We start from the raw sequence: 23,160 nt of genomic DNA, 5'->3' as shown, positions 1-23,160 counted from the left end.
GTTAATCTAGCATCGGTGGGTGGGCAGTCCCGTGTAAAAACATAATCTATGCGAGAGGCTCTGGTGCCATCACCACTGAACCAGGTGAAGCCCTCCTCTCTGGGATGCATGATTTTAAAACAGTCCTGAAGTTTAAAATCTCTACAAATGCCCTGCAATAAAACCGATGTTTTGTCTACTTTAAAATCTTCCCCTGCTCTCCTCCTATCCTCCCTACTTAGAATACAGTTAAAATCCCCCCCTACAACTAAAGGTGCCCTACCTAGCATGTGGGACTGCAAGTCTTCTAAAAGGTCATACCTGTCGTTCTTGTCGTTAAAACCGTAAATATTTAAAAGGTTGAAATCCTGTCCCATAAAAGCCAAATGTGCTAAAAGTGCCCGACTGTCTCTCACCACAGTGCTGCCCTTCACCAGAGCTTGAGGGTTTTTGATTAAAATGGCCACTCCGTCATTTTTGTTTTGATTGGATCCACTCCATATTGACATTTTTGGCCACATCTCCTCCCACTGTCTGTAATGTTTTAAAAACGGTAGGCTGCATTCCTGCAATAAAAACACATCTGACTTAAAGGAACTTAAAAAGGGTAAAACACTCTGGGCTCTAACTCTCGACTTCACACTTCTCACATTAATGGTAGAGAAGGTCAGTGTCATGAGTATGGTTAAAAACAACAGGTAAGACATTTTAAAAGACTCAGAGGGTGTTAAAAACACATTTAAAAAACAGTTAGGTAATTTCTTGTGAACAGAGCTCTTCCTTCATCTCTGCGGGTGAAAAATGAAGGGTTTGAGCTCTGTTCCCCTTTGGGACTCTGGGGGTTGGCCTCTGCTGCAATGTTGCATTTAATTTGGAGTCCCTGGGGGTCGATTGCAGAGCAATTGTTAAAAAAGAAACCTCATTGGGTGAATCGGAAGGGAAGACTCTGGGCTCCTCCACAGATGAACTGTCTGAGTGAGCCGCAACTCTTCCCTTCTTCTCCAACACAATGGGAGAATCCGAGGACAATTCAGACAAAGGCCTCTTAGTTTGCTGGGCATTGGGGAGGGAGGCATCTTCACTATCATCCTGTGGTTGGTCTTCCTTACTAGCTCCGCCTTCTGCCTGCACCACCCCATCCTCTGGACTACTCTCCATTGGAGGGGTAAATGCAGGCCCCTCCCTCACTCCCTCCTCACCTGTTCCCTCTCTTCCAATCACAGGATTTGGAGGGAGATTTGAATTTTTCCTGCCCAGCAACTTCAATTTGCTCTCCTAACTGTTCTGTCTGTCCGCCATCTTTTCTCTTTTCTGTGACTTTTGCAGCCTTCAATTTGTTGGCAAATGACTTTGGGCAATCTCTGAACAGGTGGTTTGTTTCCCCACAAAGATTGCATCGTCTGCCATTGGTGCACTCTTCAAAAGTGGGTCCAATTTCTCTGCATTTTCCACATACGATCTGCTGACATGCTTCAACCAGGTGCCCATGCTCACCACACTTGCGGCAGAGTTTGGGTTGGCCCTGGTAATGGGTATAGCCCCTGTTCTCTCCCAGAACTACCATAGACGGCAGATGTTTCAAGCCCTGGAAGCCTTGGGGGTCCTGCCATTGTTGGATGGGGACCCTCCAAGCGCAATTCCAGATGCCGTCCTCATCTCTCACTTTCGTAGCCTGGCCTTTAACAGTGCAATATCTCCCCAGCCACAAACAAATGTCATCTGCATTCACTGTTTCATTGAACATTCTGACAATAACGGTTTTCAACGTATTGTCAGTCAGTTTCTCCACATTGAACACAGCAAATTGGGGTTTTACATTTTCAAATCTTATCCAAAATTCTCTGAGCAACACAGCAGTTTGAAAGCTTAAATCAAATCCCTTGTTATATGGCAATGTTAAAATGCAGTTTAAGTCTTCTGGCTTAAATTTCAACGTACCTTGAATCAATTTTCTGGAGAAGTCCAGCCTCGACATCTTCATGGATTCAACATCCTTGTTGGCAAAAGTAAAACGGACACTGAAAAACACGTCTTACTGAGGAAGGCCGCCCGCTTGTCTTTTCACAAACACAATGAGACTCTGCCAAACGGCAAAGCCTGCCAAAAATAGATCTAACTCGTGGGTGTTCCTCTCCACGGAAGTCTTTAGTAAAAGGCGAAAGACTTGTACGTGATGAAGAGAAAGCCGAGTAAGTACGCCCCGCTCACCAACAGCAGACGAACACAACAGTGGTCCCAGTCACCCCCTTCACGGTGAGCCCCGACATGGTGAAAGGAATCCCAGGCCACACCCATTCCCCTACACCGCGCAGCAAGAGCAAGGCGCCAACTTTTTCTTGTCATGTTTTTAGATTTTGTGAAATGCGGCAAAGAGCTCCAGGCTTTCCAGCCACAGGACTAACGTCCTACTCGGGTGTTCCAGAGGAGCAAGGGTCAAAATGTGGAAATGCTGCAAGTACACAGGCAGACAGGTGCTGCTTCCCTTTTACTCCCCCGTGGGAAGAATGACCCCTTGGCCGCGGTGCGGTCCGGAGGGCAGTGGGCAGCACCCTTGCATGAAGCATGAAAAGAGCGATCAATCCCCTCGTGTGACCCATAGCAGGACAACCGAGAGCCTCTCAGACACACCCTGTGGACTCATCTCTATGACAAGCCCCGCTGTGGAATGTCCTTCATGCCAAACCTCTTATGCCCCCACAATCTCCCTCTTTGTGTGCCGCCCCAAGGTGCAAATCTCACACCGTGTCACGCTGCACTTTCCCCCCTATTCGACGCAGGTGATTAGAGATACTGATGAAGATCCAGCAGGGGGCATGTCTGCTCTCCTTGAGACAGGCAACCTGCCATCTGCTGTGACTCAATCCCCCTGGCCAAAGTTGTATCAAATAATTCATAGGAAACAAAGATAACTTATCATTTTCACCCATTTTCAAGGGTGCTTGAACAACCTTGAAATGGATCTAAACTCGTCAGTGCTGCTAGACCGGCCTACCTACTCAGTTAAGCCTCTTTTTCATATTAAACATAGAGAGAGGGGGGTGCACCGTTCCTGGAGGTACTGCAATACCGGGTCGATGCGTGGAGTGGACGGAGCAAGCCCCTATTCCATCTCCCTGCTCCAAAAAGCAATTTAATATATGGTCCCCGGGTAGGGGACGTATCAGATATTAAACTGATAAGAACAGATACTACACTTGATCTTAGCCAAAAGGCCGAGAAGCGATGACCGGAAAAGTGTCGGAGTTGAAGGAGTGATCCTCTGCAGCGTCAGTCCCGCTCACGGTGTCACAGAGTCCAATGCGAGGAAGTAACTTGGAGCTGCATTCTATCAAAAGATAAGACGACCGTTTTGTGTTCAAAAGGACATCCGTCTCTACACGAGTCAATGGAGAATTCACCAATTTCTCACCTCAGTAAGCGTTTAGTTTTTTTTCAACAACTTATCAGGGGAGAGCGCGAACGCAGTCCCCCACTACCAGAAATTATGCAATCGAGATTCCCACATTTGGGGAATTCGCAGAGGTCAGCACAACCGGAGTGCAATGGTTGAGCCTCGCCCTGGGTGAACCACCTTCTTGATCATGGTATCTCCCTTGCCAGGTAAGTATGAGTTGTACAGATCCGAGCCAAGGAAGTCTTTCACAGACACGGCACCCGGACCGATGGTGCACCTTCCAAACATCATCCAAACACACACACGCCGCATGAGGCTGTGGATCTGCAGAGTCACAACTTTGCATGCAGCTTCCTGCTCTATGAATAAGGATTACAAAGGATTGCTGTATATGAGCACAGATTTCTAGAGTGTGCAACCTCACTACAGTGCTGACATAGCTACTCAATTGTACATTGGCAGTCATGGGCAATTCTAGGATCAGGCTCGCAAAATAATTAAAGTTGTATAAAATACTTCATAGGAAACAAAGATAATTTGCTCATTTTCAAGGGTGCTTGAACAACCTTGAAATGGATCTAAACTCGTCAGTGCTGCTAGACCGGCCTACCTACTCAGTTAAGTCTCTTTTTCATATTAAACATAGAGAGAGGGGGGTGCACCGTTCCTGGAGGTACTGCAATACCGGGTCGATGCGTGGAGTGGACGGAGCAAGCCCCTATTCCATCTCCCTGCTCCAAAAAGCAATTTAATATATGGTCCCCGGGTAGGGGACGTATCAGATATTAAACTGATAAGAACAGATACTACACTTGATCTTAGCCAAAAGGCCGAGAAGCGATGACCGGAAAAGTGTCGAAGTTGAAGGAGTGATCCTCTGCAGCGTCAGTCCCGCTCACGGTTTCACAGAGTCCAATGCGAGGAAGTAACTTGGAGCTGCATTCTATCAAAAGATAAGACGACCGTTTTGTGTTCAAAAGGACATCCGTCTCTACACGAGTCAATGGAGAATTCACCAATTTCTCACTTGGTTTCTAACCTCAGTAAGCGTTTAGTTTTCTTTCAACAACTTATCAGGGGAGAGCGCGAACGCAGTCCCCCACTACCAGAAATTATGCAATCGAGATTCCCACATTTGGGGAATTCGCAGAGGTCAGCACAACCGGAGTGCAATGGTTGAGCCTCGCCCTGGGTGAACCACCTTCTTGATCATGGTATCTCCCTTGCCAGGTAAGTATGAGTTGTACAGATCCGAGCCAAGGAAGTCTTTCACAGACACGGCACCCGGACCGATGGTGCACCTTCCAAACATCATCCAAACACACACACGCCGCATGAGGCTGTGGATCTGCAGAGTCACAACTTTGCATGCAGCTTCCTGCTCTATGAATAAGGATTACAAAGGATTGCTGTATATGAGCACAGATTTCTAGAGTGTGCAACCTCACTACAGTGCTGACATAGCTACTCAATTGTACATTGGCAGTCATGAGTCAAGATAATTTGCTCATTTTCAAGGGTGCTTGAACAACCTTGAAATGGATCTAAACTCGTCAGTGCTGCTAGACCGGCCTACCTACTCAGTTAAGTCTCTTTTTCATATTAAACATAGAGAGAGGGGAGTGCACCGTTCCTGGAGGTACTGCAATACCGGGTCGATGCATGGAGTGGATGGAGCAAGCCCCTATTCCATCTCCCTGCTCCAAAAAGCAATTTAATATATGGTCCCCGGGTAGGGGACGTATCAGATATTAAACTGATAAGAACAGATTTTTTTTTTTTTTTCGAAAAAGTTTTATTGACACTCGTTCAAATTATTTCAAACAATGATTTACATTTTAGATAAAATATTCACATGTGAACATAGTATATACAATGAATTACAATAAATATGTGCAGTATGTAAAACCATATTTAAAACAATAAAACCAATTGTTCTAAAATGGTAATACAGGTTAAATAGCTGTTCATTTGTAAAACATATGTCAGGTGTTTATGTGATTGAGTGTCCATTAAAAGTCCATAAAAAGGAGTGCATCCGTTAAAAAGGGTTTTTTTTTTCAATTCTATCTTTGTGCAGGAGCGCAGTGAGTCCCTACCAAGGGTAACTCATTCTGCTCCCCCAAACATTTGGTCTCTCGGGATGCTGTCGTGGTGGTCAGAGGAGATCCTCTCCCTGATGCTCCTTCCCACCTGCCTCACCCAGAGAGCCAGGCCGCTGCTGCTGTGACCTTTTGCTGTGTGGCTCCGGCTCCTTCATCCGAATGGGCACAGAGGCGATTCTTCTTTGTGGCTGTGTCCTAGGCCTGCTGCCTGCAGCTACGGCCGTTTTGACCGTTGCTGCGGCCATTCGGATCACAGCCACGGGGGGGATCTGCATGTGCTTTCTTACCAGCAAGTTTCTGGAGGTCCATGTGGCGTCTTTGATGGCGGCTAGGGTGAGCCACTGTTTTGCAAAGTCTTTGGATGGTATTTTTTGCTGGCTCACCCCATATAGCACTAGTTGTGCTGTGAGGACCTCCCTTGCTGGTAAGTACGGGAATTGCAAGGAGCCGGCCGTTGCCCACTGGTCTACAGCAGCACTGCACTCCCAGAGCAGATGCCTCACCGACTCAGGCGCGCCACAACCAGGTCGGGGGCAGGTTGAGTGCGTTGACATGCCCCGGGAGTGCATGACGGACCTGACCGGGAGGATCTCATGAGCCACCATCCATGACAGGTCCCGGAGTCTGTTAGGGAGAGCAGGATGGTTGACGTTGCGCCAAACTGTTGTGGGCTCGCCGGGTGCGAGCCCGCGCACCGGACTCACTGGTTCCCGCTCCTGCACAACGGAGACAAGTGATCTGTGGTTAGTTAAAATCTGCAACTCCTCATGCTCAAGTCGTTCAAAATCCATAAAAACAGTAATCAAATCAGGTGCTAAAATGTCGCAAAAAGTCAAATAAAACTCCAAGGGAAGTCCATCTTGTCCAGGGGACTTCCCTTTTTTAAAACCAGTCATACATTTATTTAACTCTAAAAAAGTAAAATCCTGGGATAAAAGCACACTTTTGTTTACTGTTTTTACAATGAATTTTAAAACTTCGGTCATGATGTCCATTTTTACAGGTTTTTCTTTGTACAGGTTTGAATAAAATGTTTCAATTGTTTCTTTAATATCGCCCATTGTTTCAGTTTTGCACCCATCTTCTTTTTTCAGCTTTGTAATGCCCCCCCCCCCCCTTTATTCATAATTTTCCTGAAAAAATAGCGTGTGCACTTTTCACCCTCCTCTATTTCCCGTTCTCTGCTCCTTAAAATGACACCTTTGCTTTTAATTTCTGATAAAACTGACATCTCTTTTTTAACTTGCTTAATTTCCTCATTAAAATCCATGCCAATCTGGTTTAGGTTAAAATAACGTTGTAGTCGTTTCTGCAGTCCCATCATGCGTCTGTATTCCCTGTTCTTTCGTTTCTTACCTGCCTGCCTAAAGAAAGTCTGCGTCTTTCCCTTCACCATTTCCCACCAGTGTGCACGTGTTTCGTAGAAGTCTTGAAGGGTCTGCCACTCTTTGTACCGCTCCCTGAACTGCCTAACTAACTCCCTATCTTCTAAAAGGGAGCAGTTGAGTTTCCACAGACCACTTCCTGATGTCACGCCCGAAGAGAGTGAAAGGGTGCAAGAGAGCATAAGGTGATCGGAGAAGAAAACAGGAGTTAATCTAGCATCGGTGGGTGTGCAGTCCCGTGTAAAAACATAATCTATGCGAGAGGCTCTGGTGCCATCACCACTGAACCAGGTGAAGCCCTCCTCTCTGGGATGCATGATTTTAAAACAGTCCTGAAGTTTAAAATCTCTACAAATGCCCTGCAATAAAACCGATGTTTTGTCTACTTTAAAATCTTCCCCTGCTCTCCTCCTATCCTCCCTACTTAGAATACAGTTAAAATCCCCCCCTACAACTAAAGGTGCCCTACCTAGCATGTGGGACTGCAAGTCTTCTAAAAGGTCATACCTGTCGTTCTTGTCGTTAAAACCGTAAATATTTAAAAGGTTGAAATCCTGTCCCATAAAAGCCAAATGTGCTAAAAGTGCCCGACTGTCTCTCACCACAGTGCTGCCCTTCACCAGAGCTTGAGGGTTTTTGATTAAAATGGCCACTCCGTCATTTTTGTTTTGATTGGATCCACTCCATATTGACATTTTTGGCCACATCTCCTCCCACTGTCTGTAATGTTTTAAAAACGGTAGGCTGCATTCCTGCAATAAAAACACATCTGACTTAAAGGAACTTAAAAAGGGTAAAACACTCTGGGCTCTAACTCTCGACTTCACACTTCTCACATTAATGGTAGAGAAGGTCAGTGTCATGAGTATGGTTAAAAACAACAGGTAAGACATTTTAAAAGACTCAGAGGGTGTTAAAAACACATTTAAAAAACAGTTAGGTAATTTCTTGTGAACAGAGCTCTTCCTTCATCTCTGCGGGTGAAAAATGAAGGGTTTGAGCTCTGTTCCCCTTTGGGACTCTGGGGGTTGGCCTCTGCTGCAATGTTGCATTTAATTTGGAGTCCCTGGGGGTCGATTGCAGAGCAATTGTTAAAAAAGAAACCTCATTGGGTGAATCGGAAGGGAAGACTCTGGGCTCCTCCACAGATGAACTGTCTGAGTGAGCCGCAACTCTTCCCTTCTTCTCCAACACAATGGGAGAATCCGAGGACAATTCAGACAAAGGCCTCTTAGTTTGCTGGGCATTGGGGAGGGAGGCATCTTCACTATCATCCTGTGGTTGGTCTTCCTTACTAGCTCCGCCTTCTGCCTGCACCACCCCATCCTCTGGACTACTCTCCATTGGAGGGGTAAATGCAGGCCCCTCCCTCACTCCCTCCTCACCTGTTCCCTCTCTTCCAATCACAGGATTTGGAGGGAGATTTGAATTTTTCCTGCCCAGCAACTTCAATTTGCTCTCCTAACTGTTCTGTCTGTCCGCCATCTTTTCTCTTTTCTGTGACTTTTGCAGCCTTCAATTTGTTGGCAAATGACTTTGGGCAATCTCTGAACAGGTGGTTTGTTTCCCCACAAAGATTGCATCGTCTGCCATTGGTGCACTCTTCAAAAGTGGGTCCAATTTCTCTGCATTTTCCACATACGATCTGCTGACATGCTTCAACCAGGTGCCCATGCTCACCACACTTGCGGCAGAGTTTGGGTTGGCCCTGGTAATGGGTATAGCCCCTGTTCTCTCCCAGAACTACCATAGACGGCAGATGTTTCAAGCCCTGGAAGCCTTGGGGGTCCTGCCATTGTTGGATGGGGACCCTCCAAGCGCAATTCCAGATGCCGTCCTCATCTCTCACTTTCGTAGCCTGGCCTTTAACAGTGCAATATCTCCCCAGCCACAAACAAATGTCATCTGCATTCACTGTTTCATTGAACATTCTGACAATAACGGTTTTCAACGTATTGTCAGTCAGTTTCTCCACATTGAACACAGCAAATTGGGGTTTTACATTTTCAAATCTTATCCAAAATTCTCTGAGCAACACAGCAGTTTGAAAGCTTAAATCAAATCCCTTGTTATATGGCAATGTGAAAATGCAGTTTAAGTCTTCTGGCTTAAATTTCAACGTACCTTGAATCAATTTTCTGGAGAAGTCCAGCCTCGACATCTTCATGGATTCAACATCCTTGTTGGCAAAAGTAAAACGGACACTGAAAAACACGTCTTACTGAGGAAGGCCGCCCGCTTGTCTTTTCACAAACACAATGAGACTCTGCCAAACGGCAAAGCCTGCCAAAAATAGATCTAACTCGTGGGTGTTCCTCTCCACGGAAGTCTTTAGTAAAAGGCGAAAGACTTGTACGTGATGAAGAGAAAGCCGAGTAAGTACGCCCCGCTCACCAACAGCAGACGAACACAACAGTGGTCCCAGTCACCCCCTTCACGGTGAGCCCCGACATGGTGAAAGGAATCCCAGGCCACACCCATTCCCCTACACCGCGCAGCAAGAGCAAGGCGCCAACTTTTTCTTGTCATGTTTTTAGATTTTGTGAAATGCGGCAAAGAGCTCCAGGCTTTCCAGCCACAGGACTAACGTCCTACTCGGGTGTTCCAGAGGAGCAAGGGTCAAAATGTGGAAATGCTGCAAGTACACAGGCAGACAGGTGCTGCTTCCCTTTTACTCCCCCGTGGGAAGAATGACCCCTTGGCCGCGGTGCGGTCCGGAGGGCAGTGGGCAGCACCCTTGCATGAAGCATGAAAAGAGCGATCAATCCCCTCGTGTGACCCATAGCAGGACAACCGAGAGCCTCTCAGACACACCCTGTGGACTCATCTCTATGACAAGCCCCGCTGTGGAATGTCCTTCATGCCAAACCTCTTATGCCCCCACAATCTCCCTCTTTGTGTGCCGCCCCAAGGTGCAAATCTCACACCGTGTCACGCTGCACTTTCCCCCCTATTCGACGCAGGTGATTAGAGATACTGATGAAGATCCAGCAGGGGGCATGTCTGCTCTCCTTGAGACAGGCAACCTGCCATCTGCTGTGACTCAATCCCCCTGGCCAAAGTTGTATCAAATAATTCATAGGAAACAAAGATAACTTATCATTTTCACCCATTTTCAAGGGTGCTTGAACAACCTTGAAATGGATCTAAACTCGTCAGTGCTGCTAGACCGGCCTACCTACTCAGTTAAGCCTCTTTTTCATATTAAACATAGAGAGAGGGGGGTGCACCGTTCCTGGAGGTACTGCAATACCGGGTCGATGCGTGGAGTGGACGGAGCAAGCCCCTATTCCATCTCCCTGCTCCAAAAAGCAATTTAATATATGGTCCCCGGGTAGGGGACGTATCAGATATTAAACTGATAAGAACAGATACTACACTTGATCTTAGCCAAAAGGCCGAGAAGCGATGACCGGAAAAGTGTCGGAGTTGAAGGAGTGATCCTCTGCAGCGTCAGTCCCGCTCACGGTGTCACAGAGTCCAATGCGAGGAAGTAACTTGGAGCTGCATTCTATCAAAAGATAAGACGAGCGTTTTGTGTTCAAAAGGACATCCGTCTCTACACGAGTCAATGGAGAATTCACTAATTTCTCACCTCAGTAAGCGTTTAGTTTTTTTTCAACAACTTATCAGGGGAGAGCGCGAACGCAGTCCCCCACTACCAGAAATTATGCAATCGAGATTCCCACATTTGGGGAATTCGCAGAGGTCAGCACAACCGGAGTGCAATGGTTGAGCCTCGCCCTGGGTGAACCACCTTCTTGATCATGGTATCTCCCTTGCCAGGTAAGTATGAGTTGTACAGATCCGAGCCAAGGAAGTCTTTCACAGACACGGCACCCGGACCGATGGTGCACCTTCCAAACATCATCCAAACACACACACGCCGCATGAGGCTGTGGATCTGCAGAGTCACAACTTTGCATGCAGCTTCCTGCTCTATGAATAAGGATTACAAAGGATTGCTGTATATGAGCACAGATTTCTAGAGTGTGCAACCTCACTACAGTGCTGACATAGCTACTCAATTGTACATTGGCAGTCATGGGCAATTCTAGGATCAGGCTCGCAAAATAATTAAAGTTGTATAAAATAATTCATAGGAAACAAAGATAATTTGCTCATTTTCAAGGGTGCTTGAACAACCTTGAAATGGATCTAAACTCGTCAGTGCTGCTAGACCGGCCTACCTACTCAGTTAAGTCTCTTTTTCATATTAAACATAGAGAGAGGGGGGTGCACCGTTCCTGGAGGTACTGCAATACCGGGTCGATGCGTGGAGTGGACGGAGCAAGCCCCTATTCCATCTCCCTGCTCCAAAAAGCAATTTAATATATGGTCCCCGGGTAGGGGACGTATCAGATATTAAACTGATAAGAACAGATACTACACTTGATCTTAGCCAAAAGGCCGAGAAGCGATGACCGGAAAAGTGTCGGAGTTGAAGGAGTGATCCTCTGCAGCGTCAGTCCCGCTCACGGTTTCACAGAGTCCAATGCGAGGAAGTAACTTGGAGCTGCATTCTATCAAAAGATAAGACGACCGTTTTGTGTTCAAAAGGACATCCGTCTCTACACGAGTCAATGGAGAATTCACCAATTTCTCACTTGGTTTCTAACCTCAGTAAGCGTTTAGTTTTCTTTCAACAACTTATCAGGGGAGAGCGCGAACGCAGTCCCCCACTAGCAGAAATTATGCAATCGAGATTCCCACATTTGGGGAACTCGCAGAGGTCAGCACAACCGGAGTGCAATGGTTGAGCCTCGCCCTGGGTGAACCACCTTCTTGATCATGGTATCTCCCTTGCCAGGTAAGTATGAGTTGTACAGATCCGAGCCAAGGAAGTCTTTCACAGACACGGCACCCGGACCGATGGTGCACCTTCCAAACATCATCCAAACACACACACGCCGCATGAGGCTGTGGATCTGCAGAGTCACAACTTTGCATGCAGCTTCCTGCTCTATGAATAAGGATTACAAAGGATTGCTGTATATGAGCACAGATTTCTAGAGTGTGCAACCTCACTACAGTGCTGACATAGCTACTCAATTGTACATTGGCAGTCATGAGTCAAGATAATTTGCTCATTTTCAAGGGTGCTTGAACAACCTTGAAATGGATCTAAACTCGTCAGTGCTGCTAGACCGGCCTACCTACTCAGTTAAGTCTCTTTTTCATATTAAACATAGAGAGAGGGGAGTGCACCGTTCCTGGAGGTACTGCAATACCGGGTCGATGCATGGAGTGGATGGAGCAAGCCCCTATTCCATCTCCCTGCTCCAAAAAGCAATTTAATATATGGTCCCCGGGTAGGGGACGTATCAGATATTAAACTGATAAGAACAGATTTTTTTTTTTTTTTCGAAAAAGTTTTATTGACACTCGTTCAAATTATTTCAAACAATGATTTACATTTTAGATAAAATATTCACATGTGAACATAGTATATACAATGAATTACAATAAATATGTGCAGTATGTAAAACCATATTTAAAACAATAAAACCAATTGTTCTAAAATGGTAATACAGGTTAAATAGCTGTTCATTTGTAAAACATATGTCAGGTGTTTATGTGATTGAGTGTCCATTAAAAGTCCATAAAAAGGAGTGCATCCGTTAAAAAGGGTTTTTTTTTTCAATTCTATCTTTGTGCAGGAGCGCAGTGAGTCCCTACCAAGGGTAACTCATTCTGCTCCCCCAAACATTTGGTCTCTCGGGATGCTGTCGTGGTGGTCAGAGGAGATCCTCTCCCTGATGCTCCTTCCCACCTGCCTCACCCAGAGAGCCAGGCCGCTGCTGCTGTGACCTTTTGCTGTGTGGCTCCGGCTCCTTCATCCGAATGGGCACAGAGGCGATTCTTCTTTGTGGCTGTGTCCTAGGCCTGCTGCCTGCAGCTACGGCCGTTTTGACCGTTGCTGCGGCCATTCGGATCACAGCCACGGGGGGGATCTGCATGTGCTTTCTTACCAGCAAGTTTCTGGAGGTCCATGTGGCGTCTTTGATGGCGGCTAGGGTGAGCCACTGTTTTGCAAAGTCTTTGGATGGTATTTTTTGCTGGCTCACCCCATATAGCACTAGTTGTGCTGTGAGGACCTCCCTTGCTGGTAAGTACGGGAATTGCAAGGAGCCGGCCGTTGCCCACTGGTCTACAGCAGCACTGCACTCCCAGAGCAGATGCCTCACCGACTCAGGCGCGCCACAACCAGGTCGGGGGCAGGTTGAGTGCGTTGACATGCCCCGGGAGTGCATGACGGACCTGACCGGGAGGATCTCATGAGCCACCATCCATGACAGGTCCCGGAGTCTGTTAGGGAGAGCAGGATGGTTGACGTTGCGCCAAACTGTTGTGGGCTCGCCGGGTGCGAGCCCGCGCACCGGACTCACTGGTTCCCGCTCCTGCACAACGGAGACAAGTGATCTGTGGTTAGTTAAAATCTGCAACTCCTCATGCTCAAGTCGTTCAAAATCCATAAAAACAGTAATCAAATCAGGTGCTAAAATGTCCCAAAAAGTCAAATAAAACTCCAAGGGAAGTCCATCTTGTCCAGGGGACTTCCCTTTTTTAAAACCAGTCATACAGTTATTTAACTCTAAAAAAGTAAAATCCTGGGATAAAAGCACACTTTTGTTTACTGTTTTTACAATGAATTTTAAAACTTCGGTCATGATGTCCATTTTTACAGGTTTTTCTTTGTACAGGTTTGAATAAAATGTTTCAATTGTTTCTTTAATATCGCCCATTGTTTCAGTTGTGCACCCATCTTCTTTTTTCAGCTTTGTAATGCCCCCCCCCCCCCCCCCCTTTATTCATAATTTTCCTGAAAAAATAGCGTGTGCACTTTTCACCCTCCTCTATTTCCCGTTCTCTGCTCCTTAAAATGACACCTTTGCTTTTAATTTCTGATAAAACTGACATCTCTTTTTTAACTTGCTTAATTTCCTCATTAAAATCCATGCCAATCTGGTTTAGGTTAAAATAACGTTGTAGTCGTTTCTGCAGTCCCATCATGCGTCTGTATTCCCTGTTCTTTCGTTTCTTACCTGCCTGCCTAAAGAAAGTCTGCGTCTTTCCCTTCACCATTTCCCACCAGTGTGCACGTGTTTCGTAGAAGTCTTGAAGGGTCTGCCACTCTTTGTACCGCTCCCTGAACTGCCTAACTAACTCCCTATCTTCTAAAAGGGAGCAGTTGAGTTTCCACAGACCACTTCCTGATGTCACGCCCGAAGAGAGTGAAAGGGTGCAAGAGAGCATAAGGTGATCGGAGAAGAAAACAGGAGTTAATCTAGCATCGGTGGGTGGGCAGTCCCGTGTAAAAACATAATCTATGCGAGAGGCTCTGGTGCCATCACCACTGAACCAGGTGAAGCCCTCCTCTCTGGGATGCATGATTTTAAAACAGTCCTGAAGTTTAAAATCTCTACAAATGCCCTGCAATAAAACCGATGTTTTGTCTACTTTAAAATCTTCCCCTGCTCTCCTCCTATCCTCCCTACTTAGAATACAGTTAAAATCCCCCCCTACAACTAAAGGTGCCCTACCTAGCATGTGGGACTGCAAGTCTTCTAAAAGGTCATACCTGTCGTTCTTGTCGTTAAAACCGTAAATATTTAAAAGGTTGAAATCCTGTCCCATAAAAGCCAAATGTGCTAAAAGTGCCCGACTGTCTCTCACCACAGTGCTGCCCTTCACCAGAGCTTGAGGGTTTTTGATTAAAATGGCCACTCCGTCATTTTTGTTTTGATTGGATCCACTCCATATTGACATTTTTGGCCACATCTCCTCCCACTGTCTGTAATGTTTTAAAAACGGTAGGCTGCATTCCTGCAATAAAAACACATCTGACTTAAAGGAACTTAAAAAGGGTAAAACACTCTGGGCTCTAACTCTCGACTTCACACTTCTCACATTAATGGTAGAGAAGGTCAGTGTCATGAGTATGGTTAAAAACAACAGGTAAGACATTTTAAAAGACTCAGAGGGTGTTAAAAACACATTTAAAAAACAGTTAGGTAATTTCTTGTGAACAGAGCTCTTCCTTCATCTCTGCGGGTGAAAAATGAAGGGTTTGAGCTCTGTTCCCCTTTGGGACTCTGGGGGTTGGCCTCTGCTGCAATGTTGCATTTAATTTGGAGTCCCTGGGGGTCGATTGCAGAGCAATTGTTAAAAAAGAAACCTCATTGGGTGAATCGGAAGGGAAGACTCTGGGCTCCTCCACAGATGAACTGTCTGAGTGAGCCGCAACTCTTCCCTTCTTCTCCAACACAATGGGAGAATCCGAGGACAATTCAGACAAAGGCCTCTTAGTTTGCTGGGCATTGGGGAGGGAGGCATCTTCACTATCATCCTGTGGTTGGTCTTCCTTACTAGCTCCGCCTTCTGCCTGCACCACCCCATCCTCTGGACTACTCTCCATTGGAGGGGTAAATGCAGGCCCCTCCCTCACTCCCTCCTCACCTGTTCCCTCTCTTCCAATCACAGGATTTGGAGGGAGATTTGAATTTTTCCTGCCCAGCAACTTCAATTTGCTCTCCTAACTGTTCTGTCTGTCCGCCATCTTTTCTCTTTTCTGTGACTTTTGCAGCCTTCAATTTGTTGGCAAATGACTTTGGGCAATCTCTGAACAGGTGGTTTGTTTCCCCACAAAGATTGCATCGTCTGCCATTGGTGCACTCTTCAAAAGTGGGTCCAATTTCTCTGCATTTTCCACATACGATCTGCTGACATGCTTCAACCAGGTGCCCATGCTCACCACACTTGCGGCAGAGTTTGGGTTGGCCCTGGTAATGGGTATAGCCCCTGTTCTCTCCCAGAACTACCATAGACGGCAGATGTTTCAAGCCCTGGAAGCCTTGGGGGTCCTGCCATTGTTGGATGGGGACCCTCCAAGCGCAATTCCAGATGCCGTCCTCATCTCTCACTTTCGTAGCCTGGCCTTTAACAGTGCAATATCTCCCCAGCCACAAACAAATGTCATCTGCATTCACTGTTTCATTGAACATTCTGACAATAACGGTTTTCAACGTATTGTCAGTCAGTTTCTCCACATTGAACACAGCAAATTGGGGTTTTACATTTTCAAATCTTATCCAAAATTCTCTGAGCAACACAGCAGTTTGAAAGCTTAAATCAAATCCCTTGTTATATGGCAATGTTAAAATGCAGTTTAAGTCTTCTGGCTTAAATTTCAACGTACCTTGAATCAATTTTCTGGAGAAGTCCAGCCTCGACATCTTCATGGATTCAACATCCTTGTTGGCAAAAGTAAAACGGACACTGAAAAACACGTCTTACTGAGGAAGGCCGCCCGCTTGTCTTTTCACAAACACAATGAGACTCTGCCAAACGGCAAAGCCTGCCAAAAATAGATCTAACTCGTGGGTGTTCCTCTCCACGGAAGTCTTTAGTAAAAGGCGAAAGACTTGTACGTGATGAAGAGAAAGCCGAGTAAGTACGCCCCGCTCACCAACAGCAGACGAACACAACAGTGGTCCCAGTCACCCCCTTCACGGTGAGCCCCGACATGGTGAAAGGAATCCCAGGCCACACCCATTCCCCTACACCGCGCAGCAAGAGCAAGGCGCCAACTTTTTCTTGTCATGTTTTTAGATTTTGTGAAATGCGGCAAAGAGCTCCAGGCTTTCCAGCCACAGGACTAACGTCCTACTCGGGTGTTCCAGAGGAGCAAGGGTCAAAATGTGGAAATGCTGCAAGTACACAGGCAGACAGGTGCTGCTTCCCTTTTACTCCCCCGTGGGAAGAATGACCCCTTGGCCGCGGTGCGGTCCGGAGGGCAGTGGGCAGCACCCTTGCATGAAGCATGAAAAGAGCGATCAATCCCCTCGTGTGACCCATAGCAGGACAACCGAGAGCCTCTCAGACACACCCTGTGGACTCATCTCTATGACAAGCCCCGCTGTGGAATGTCCTTCATGCCAAACCTCTTATGCCCCCACAATCTCCCTCTTTGTGTGCCGCCCCAAGGTGCAAATCTCACACCGTGTCACGCTGCACTTTCCCCCCTATTCGACGCAGGTGATTAGAGATACTGATGAAGATCCAGCAGGGGGCATGTCTGCTCTCCTTGAGACAGGCAACCTGCCATCTGCTGTGACTCAATCCCCCTGGCCAAAGTTGTATCAAATAATTCATCGGAAACAAAGATAACTTATCATTTTCACCCATTTTCAAGGTGCTTGAACAACCTTGAAATGGATCTAAACTCGTCAGTGCTGCTAGACCGGCCTACCTACTCAGTTAAGCCTCTTTTTCATATTAAACATAGAGAGAGGGGGGTGCACCGTTCCTGGAGGTACTGCAATACCGGGTCGATGCGTGGAGTGGACGGAGCAAGCCCCTATTCCATCTCCCTGCTCCAAAAAGCAATTTAATATATGGTCCCCGGGTAGGGGACGTATCAGATATTAAACTGATAAGAACAGATACTACACTTGATCTTAGCCAAAAGGCCGAGAAGCGATGACCGGAAAAGTGTCGGAGTTGAAGGAGTGATCCTCTGCAGCGTCAGTCCCGCTCACGGTTTCACAGAGTCCAATGCGAGGAAGTAACTTGGAGCTGCATTCTATCAAAAGATAAGACGACCGTTTTGTGTTCAAAAGGACATCCGTCTCTACACGAGTCAATGGAGAATTCACCAATTTCTCACTTGGTTTCTAACCTCAGTAAGCGTTTAGTTTTCTTTCAACAACTTATCAGGGGAGAGCGCGAACGCAGTCCCCCACTACCAGAAATTATGCAATCAAGATTCCCACATTTGGGGAATTCGCAGAGGTCAGCACAACCAGAGTGCAATGGTTGAGCCTCGCCCTGGGTGAACCACCTTCTTGATCATGGTATCTCCCTTGCCAGGTAAGTATGAGTTGTACAGATCCGAGCCAAGGACGTCTTTCACAGACACGGCACCCGGACCGATGGTGCACCTTCCAAACATCATCCAAACACACACACGCCGCATGAGGCTGTGGATCTGCAGAGTCACAACTTTGCATGCAGCTTCCTGCTCTATGAATAAGGATTACAAAGGATTGCTGTATATGAGCACAGATTTCTAGAGTGTGCAACCTCACTACAGTGCTGACATAGCTACTCAATTGTACATTGGCAGTCATGAGTCAAGATAATTTGCTCATTTTCAAGGGTGCTTGAACAACCTTGAAATGGATCTAAACTCGTCAGTGCTGCTAGACCGGCCTACCTACTCAGTTAAGTCTCTTTTTCATATTAAACATAGAGAGAGGGGAGTGCACCGTTCCTGGAGGTACTGCAATACCGGGTCGATGCGTGGAGTGGACGGAGCAAGCCCCTATTCCATCTCCCTGCTCCAAAAAGCAATTTAATATATGGTCCCCGGGTAGGAGACGTATCAGATATTAAACTGATAAGAACAGATTTTTTTTTTTTTTCGAAAAAGTTTTATTGACACTCGTTCAAATTATTTCAAACAATGATTTACATTTTAGATAAAATATTCACATGTGGACATAGTATATACAATGAATTACAATAAATATGTGCAGTATGTAAAACCATATTTAAAACAATAAAACCAATTGTTCTAAAATGGTAATACAGGTTAAATAGCTGTTCATTTGTAAAACATATGTCAGGTGTTTATGTGATTGAGTGTCCATTAAAAGTCCATAAAAAGGAGTGCATCCGTTAAAAAGGGTTTTTTTTTTCAATTCTATCTTTGTGCAGGAGCGCAGTGAGTCCCTACCAAGGGTAACTCATTCTGCTCCCCCAAACATTTGGTCTCTCGGGATGCTGTCGTGGTGGTCAGAGGAGATCCTCTCCCTGATGCTCCTTCCCACCTGCCTCACCCAGAGAGCCAGGCCGCTGCTGCTGTGACCTTTTGCTGTGTGGCTCCGGCTCCTTCATCCGAATGGGCACAGAGGCGATTCTTCTTTGTGGCTGTGTCCTAGGCCTGCCGCCTGCAGCTACGGCCGTTTTGACCGTTGCTGCGGCCATTCGGATCACAGCCACGGGGGGGATCTGCATGTGCTTTCTTACCAGCAAGTTTCTGGAGGTCCATGTGGCGTCTTTGATGGCGGCTGGGGTGAGCCACTGTTTTGCAAAGTCTTTGGATGGTATTTTTTGCTGGCTCACCCCATATAGCACTAGTTGTGCTGTGAGGACCTCCCTTGCTGGTAAGTACGGGAATTGCAAGGAGCCGGCCGTTGCCCACTGGTCTACAGCAGCACTGCACTCCCAGAGCAGATGCCTCACCGACTCAGGCGCGCCACAACCAGGTCGGGGGCAGGTTGAGTGCGTTGACATGCCCCGGGAGTGCATGACGGACCTGACCGGGAGGATCTCATGAGCCACCATCCATGACAGGTCCCGGAGTCTGTTAGGGAGAGCAGGATGGTTGACGTTGCGCCAAACTGTTGTGGGCTCGCCGGGTGCGAGCCCGCGCACCGGACTCACTGGTTCCCGCTCCTGCACAACGGAGACAAGTGATCTGTGGTTAGTTAAAATCTGCAACTCCTCATGCTCAAGTCGTTCAAAATCCATAAAAACAGTAATCAAATCAGGTGCTAAAATGTCCCAAAAAGTCAAATAAAACTCCAAGGGAAGTCCATCTTGTCCAGGGGACTTCCCTTTTTTAAAACCAGTCATACAGTTATTTAACTCTAAAAAAGTAAAATCCTGGGATAAAAGCACACTTTTGTTTACTGTTTTTACAATGAATTTTAAAACTTCGGTCATGATGTCCATTTTTACAGGTTTTTCTTTGTACAGGTTTGAATAAAATGTTTCAATTGTTTCTTTAATATCGCCCATTGTTTCAGTTGTGCACCCATCTTCTTTTTTCAGCTTTGTAATGCCCCCCCCCCCCCCCCCCTTTATTCATAATTTTCCTGAAAAAATAGCGTGTGCACTTTTCACCCTCCTCTATTTCCCGTTCTCTGCTCCTTAAAATGACACCTTTGCTTTTAATTTCTGATAAAACTGACATCTCTTTTTTAACTTGCTTAATTTCCTCATTAAAATCCATGCCAATCTGGTTTAGGTTAAAATAACGTTGTAGTCGTTTCTGCAGTCCCATCATGCGTCTGTATTCCCTGTTCTTTCGTTTCTTACCTGCCTGCCTAAAGAAAGTCTGCGTCTTTCCCTTCACCATTTCCCACCAGTGTGCACGTGTTTCGTAGAAGTCTTGAAGGGTCTGCCACTCTTTGTACCGCTCCCTGAACTGCCTAACTAACTCCCTATCTTCTAAAAGGGAGCAGTTGAGTTTCCACAGACCACTTCCTGATGTCACGCCCGAAGAGAGTGAAAGGGTGCAAGAGAGCATAAGGTGATCGGAGAAGAAAACAGGAGTTAATCTAGCATCGGTGGGTGGGCAGTCCCGTGTAAAAACATAATCTATGCGAGAGGCTCTGGTGCCATCACCACTGAACCAGGTGAAGCCCTCCTCTCTGGGATGCATGATTTTAAAACAGTCCTGAAGTTTAAAATCTCTACAAATGCCCTGCAATAAAACCGATGTTTTGTCTACTTTAAAATCTTCCCCTGCTCTCCTCCTATCCTCCCTACTTAGAATACAGTTAAAATCCCCCCCTACAACTAAAGGTGCCCTACCTAGCATGTGGGACTGCAAGTCTTCTAAAAGGTCATACCTGTCGTTCTTGTCGTTAAAACCGTAAATATTTAAAAGGTTGAAATCCTGTCCCATAAAAGCCAAATGTGCTAAAAGTGCCCGACTGTCTCTCACCACAGTGCTGCCCTTCACCAGAGCTTGAGGGTTTTTGATTAAAATGGCCACTCCGTCATTTTTGTTTTGATTGGATCCACTCCATATTGACATTTTTGGCCACATCTCCTCCCACTGTCTGTAATGTTTTAAAAACGGTAGGCTGCATTCCTGCAATAAAAACACATCTGACTTAAAGGAACTTAAAAAGGGTAAAACACTCTGGGCTCTAACTCTCGACTTCACACTTCTCACATTAATGGTAGAGAAGGTCAGTGTCATGAGTATGGTTAAAAACAACAGGTAAGACATTTTAAAAGACTCAGAGGGTGTTAAAAACACATTTAAAAAACAGTTAGGTAATTTCTTGTGAACAGAGCTCTTCCTTCATCTCTGCGGGTGAAAAATGAAGGGTTTGAGCTCTGTTCCCCTTTGGGACTCTGGGGGTTGGCCTCTGCTGCAATGTTGCATTTAATTTGGAGTCCCTGGGGGTCGATTGCAGAGCAATTGTTAAAAAAGAAACCTCATTGGGTGAATCGGAAGGGAAGACTCTGGGCTCCTCCACAGATGAACTGTCTGAGTGAGCCGCAACTCTTCCCTTCTTCTCCAACACAATGGGAGAATCCGAGGACAATTCAGACAAAGGCCTCTTAGTTTGCTGGGCATTGGGGAGGGAGGCATCTTCACTATCATCCTGTGGTTGGTCTTCCTTACTAGCTCCGCCTTCTGCCTGCACCACCCCATCCTCTGGACTACTCTCCATTGGAGGGGTAAATGCAGGCCCCTCCCTCACTCCCTCCTCACCTGTTCCCTCTCTTCCAATCACAGGATTTGGAGGGAGATTTGAATTTTTCCTGCCCAGCAACTTCAATTTGCTCTCCTAACTGTTCTGTCTGTCCGCCATCTTTTCTCTTTTCTGTGACTTTTGCAGCCTTCAATTTGTTGGCAAATGACTTTGGGCAATCTCTGAACAGGTGGTTTGTTTCCCCACAAAGATTGCATCGTCTGCCATTGGTGCACTCTTCAAAAGTGGGTCCAATTTCTCTGCATTTTCCACATACGATCTGCTGACATGCTTCAACCAGGTGCCCATGCTCACCACACTTGCGGCAGAGTTTGGGTTGGCCCTGGTAATGGGTATAGCCCCTGTTCTCTCCCAGAACTACCATAGACGGCAGATGTTTCAAGCCCTGGAAGCCTTGGGGGTCCTGCCATTGTTGGATGGGGACCCTCCAAGCGCAATTCCAGATGCCGTCCTCATCTCTCACTTTCGTAGCCTGGCCTTTAACAGTGCAATATCTCCCCAGCCACAAACAAATGTCATCTGCATTCACTGTTTCATTGAACATTCTGACAATAACGGTTTTCAACGTATTGTCAGTCAGTTTCTCCACATTGAACACAGCAAATTGGGGTTTTACATTTTCAAATCTTATCCAAAATTCTCTGAGCAACACAGCAGTTTGAAAGCTTAAATCAAATCCCTTGTTATATGGCAATGTTAAAATGCAGTTTAAGTCTTCTGGCTTAAATTTCAACGTACCTTGAATCAATTTTCTGGAGAAGTCCAGCCTCGACATCTTCATGGATTCAACATCCTTGTTGGCAAAAGTAAAACGGACACTGAAAAACACGTCTTACTGAGGAAGGCCGCCCGCTTGTCTTTTCACAAACACAATGAGACTCTGCCAAACGGCAAAGCCTGCCAAAAATAGATCTAACTCGTGGGTGTTCCTCTCCACGGAAGTCTTTAGTAAAAGGCGAAAGACTTGTACGTGATGAAGAGAAAGCCGAGTAAGTACGCCCCGCTCACCAACAGCAGACGAACACAACAGTGGTCCCAGTCACCCCCTTCACGGTGAGCCCCGACATGGTGAAAGGAATCCCAGGCCACACCCATTCCCCTACACCGCGCAGCAAGAGCAAGGCGCCAACTTTTTCTTGTCATGTTTTTAGATTTTGTGAAATGCGGCAAAGAGCTCCAGGCTTTCCAGCCACAGGACTAACGTCCTACTCGGGTGTTCCAGAGGAGCAAGGGTCAAAATGTGGAAATGCTGCAAGTACACAGGCAGACAGGTGCTGCTTCCCTTTTACTCCCCCGTGGGAAGAATGACCCCTTGGCCGCGGTGCGGTCCGGAGGGCAGTGGGCAGCACCCTTGCATGAAGCATGAAAAGAGCGATCAATCCCCTCGTGTGACCCATAGCAGGACAACCGAGAGCCTCTCAGACACACCCTGTGGACTCATCTCTATGACAAGCCCCGCTGTGGAATGTCCTTCATGCCAAACCTCTTATGCCCCCACAATCTCCCTCTTTGTGTGCCGCCCCAAGGTGCAAATCTCACACCGTGTCACGCTGCACTTTCCCCCCTATTCGACGCAGGTGATTAGAGATACTGATGAAGATCCAGCAGGGGGCATGTCTGCTCTCCTTGAGACAGGCAACCTGCCATCTGCTGTGACTCAATCCCCCTGGCCAAAGTTGTATCAAATAATTCATAGGAAACAAAGATAACTTATCATTTTCACCCATTTTCAAGGGTGCTTGAACAACCTTGAAATGGATCTAAACTCGTCAGTG

The 23,160-nt window shown here is 46.6% G+C and overlaps 14 non-coding genes and 3 pseudogenes across 14 annotated transcripts; all 17 read right to left on the bottom strand.

Annotated features, from left to right (window-relative positions):
• Positions 1 to 2,056: 2,056 nt before the first annotated feature.
• LOC128370162 (U5 spliceosomal RNA) lies at positions 2,057 to 2,172 on the bottom strand. The gene has a single exon (XR_008322276.1). It is a non-coding gene; the product is annotated as a U5 spliceosomal RNA (small nuclear RNA).
• Positions 2,173 to 3,012: 840 nt separating this feature from the next.
• Positions 3,013 to 3,203, bottom strand: LOC128370053 (U2 spliceosomal RNA). Its single transcript, XR_008322202.1, has one exon. It is a non-coding gene; the product is annotated as a U2 spliceosomal RNA (small nuclear RNA).
• A 220-nt stretch (positions 3,204 to 3,423) lies between these two features.
• On the bottom strand, positions 3,424 to 3,587 carry LOC128369965 (U1 spliceosomal RNA). The gene has a single exon (XR_008322120.1). It is a non-coding gene; the product is annotated as a U1 spliceosomal RNA (small nuclear RNA).
• Positions 3,588 to 4,024: 437 nt separating this feature from the next.
• On the bottom strand, positions 4,025 to 4,215 carry LOC128370052 (U2 spliceosomal RNA). Its single transcript, XR_008322201.1, has one exon. It is a non-coding gene; the product is annotated as a U2 spliceosomal RNA (small nuclear RNA).
• Positions 4,216 to 4,447: 232 nt separating this feature from the next.
• LOC128369964 (U1 spliceosomal RNA) lies at positions 4,448 to 4,611 on the bottom strand. Its single transcript, XR_008322119.1, has one exon. It is a non-coding gene; the product is annotated as a U1 spliceosomal RNA (small nuclear RNA).
• Positions 4,612 to 4,990: 379 nt separating this feature from the next.
• Positions 4,991 to 5,170, bottom strand: LOC128370112 (uncharacterized; annotated as a pseudogene).
• Positions 5,171 to 9,126: 3,956 nt separating this feature from the next.
• LOC128370161 (U5 spliceosomal RNA) lies at positions 9,127 to 9,242 on the bottom strand. Its single transcript, XR_008322275.1, has one exon. It is a non-coding gene; the product is annotated as a U5 spliceosomal RNA (small nuclear RNA).
• Positions 9,243 to 10,082: 840 nt separating this feature from the next.
• LOC128370051 (U2 spliceosomal RNA) lies at positions 10,083 to 10,273 on the bottom strand. The gene has a single exon (XR_008322200.1). It is a non-coding gene; the product is annotated as a U2 spliceosomal RNA (small nuclear RNA).
• Positions 10,274 to 10,493: 220 nt separating this feature from the next.
• LOC128369963 (U1 spliceosomal RNA) lies at positions 10,494 to 10,657 on the bottom strand. The gene has a single exon (XR_008322118.1). It is a non-coding gene; the product is annotated as a U1 spliceosomal RNA (small nuclear RNA).
• Positions 10,658 to 11,094: 437 nt separating this feature from the next.
• Positions 11,095 to 11,285, bottom strand: LOC128370050 (U2 spliceosomal RNA). Its single transcript, XR_008322199.1, has one exon. It is a non-coding gene; the product is annotated as a U2 spliceosomal RNA (small nuclear RNA).
• A 232-nt stretch (positions 11,286 to 11,517) lies between these two features.
• LOC128370018 (U1 spliceosomal RNA) lies at positions 11,518 to 11,681 on the bottom strand. Its single transcript, XR_008322170.1, has one exon. It is a non-coding gene; the product is annotated as a U1 spliceosomal RNA (small nuclear RNA).
• A 379-nt stretch (positions 11,682 to 12,060) lies between these two features.
• Positions 12,061 to 12,240, bottom strand: LOC128370111 (uncharacterized; annotated as a pseudogene).
• Positions 12,241 to 16,201: 3,961 nt separating this feature from the next.
• Positions 16,202 to 16,317, bottom strand: LOC128370160 (U5 spliceosomal RNA). The gene has a single exon (XR_008322274.1). It is a non-coding gene; the product is annotated as a U5 spliceosomal RNA (small nuclear RNA).
• Positions 16,318 to 17,156: 839 nt separating this feature from the next.
• On the bottom strand, positions 17,157 to 17,347 carry LOC128370048 (U2 spliceosomal RNA). Its single transcript, XR_008322197.1, has one exon. It is a non-coding gene; the product is annotated as a U2 spliceosomal RNA (small nuclear RNA).
• Positions 17,348 to 17,579: 232 nt separating this feature from the next.
• Positions 17,580 to 17,743, bottom strand: LOC128370023 (U1 spliceosomal RNA). The gene has a single exon (XR_008322175.1). It is a non-coding gene; the product is annotated as a U1 spliceosomal RNA (small nuclear RNA).
• A 379-nt stretch (positions 17,744 to 18,122) lies between these two features.
• On the bottom strand, positions 18,123 to 18,301 carry LOC128370150 (uncharacterized; annotated as a pseudogene).
• Positions 18,302 to 22,262: 3,961 nt separating this feature from the next.
• On the bottom strand, positions 22,263 to 22,378 carry LOC128370159 (U5 spliceosomal RNA). The gene has a single exon (XR_008322273.1). It is a non-coding gene; the product is annotated as a U5 spliceosomal RNA (small nuclear RNA).
• Between the last annotated feature and the right edge of the window lie 782 nt (positions 22,379 to 23,160).

Source organism: Scomber japonicus, chromosome 12 (assembly GCF_027409825.1).
Source record: "Scomber japonicus isolate fScoJap1 chromosome 12, fScoJap1.pri, whole genome shotgun sequence".
NCBI classification, from domain to species: domain Eukaryota; kingdom Metazoa; phylum Chordata; class Actinopteri; order Scombriformes; family Scombridae; genus Scomber; species Scomber japonicus.
The sequence above is the reverse complement of the archived record's forward strand: the minus strand, read 5'-3'. Positions and strand labels throughout refer to the sequence as shown.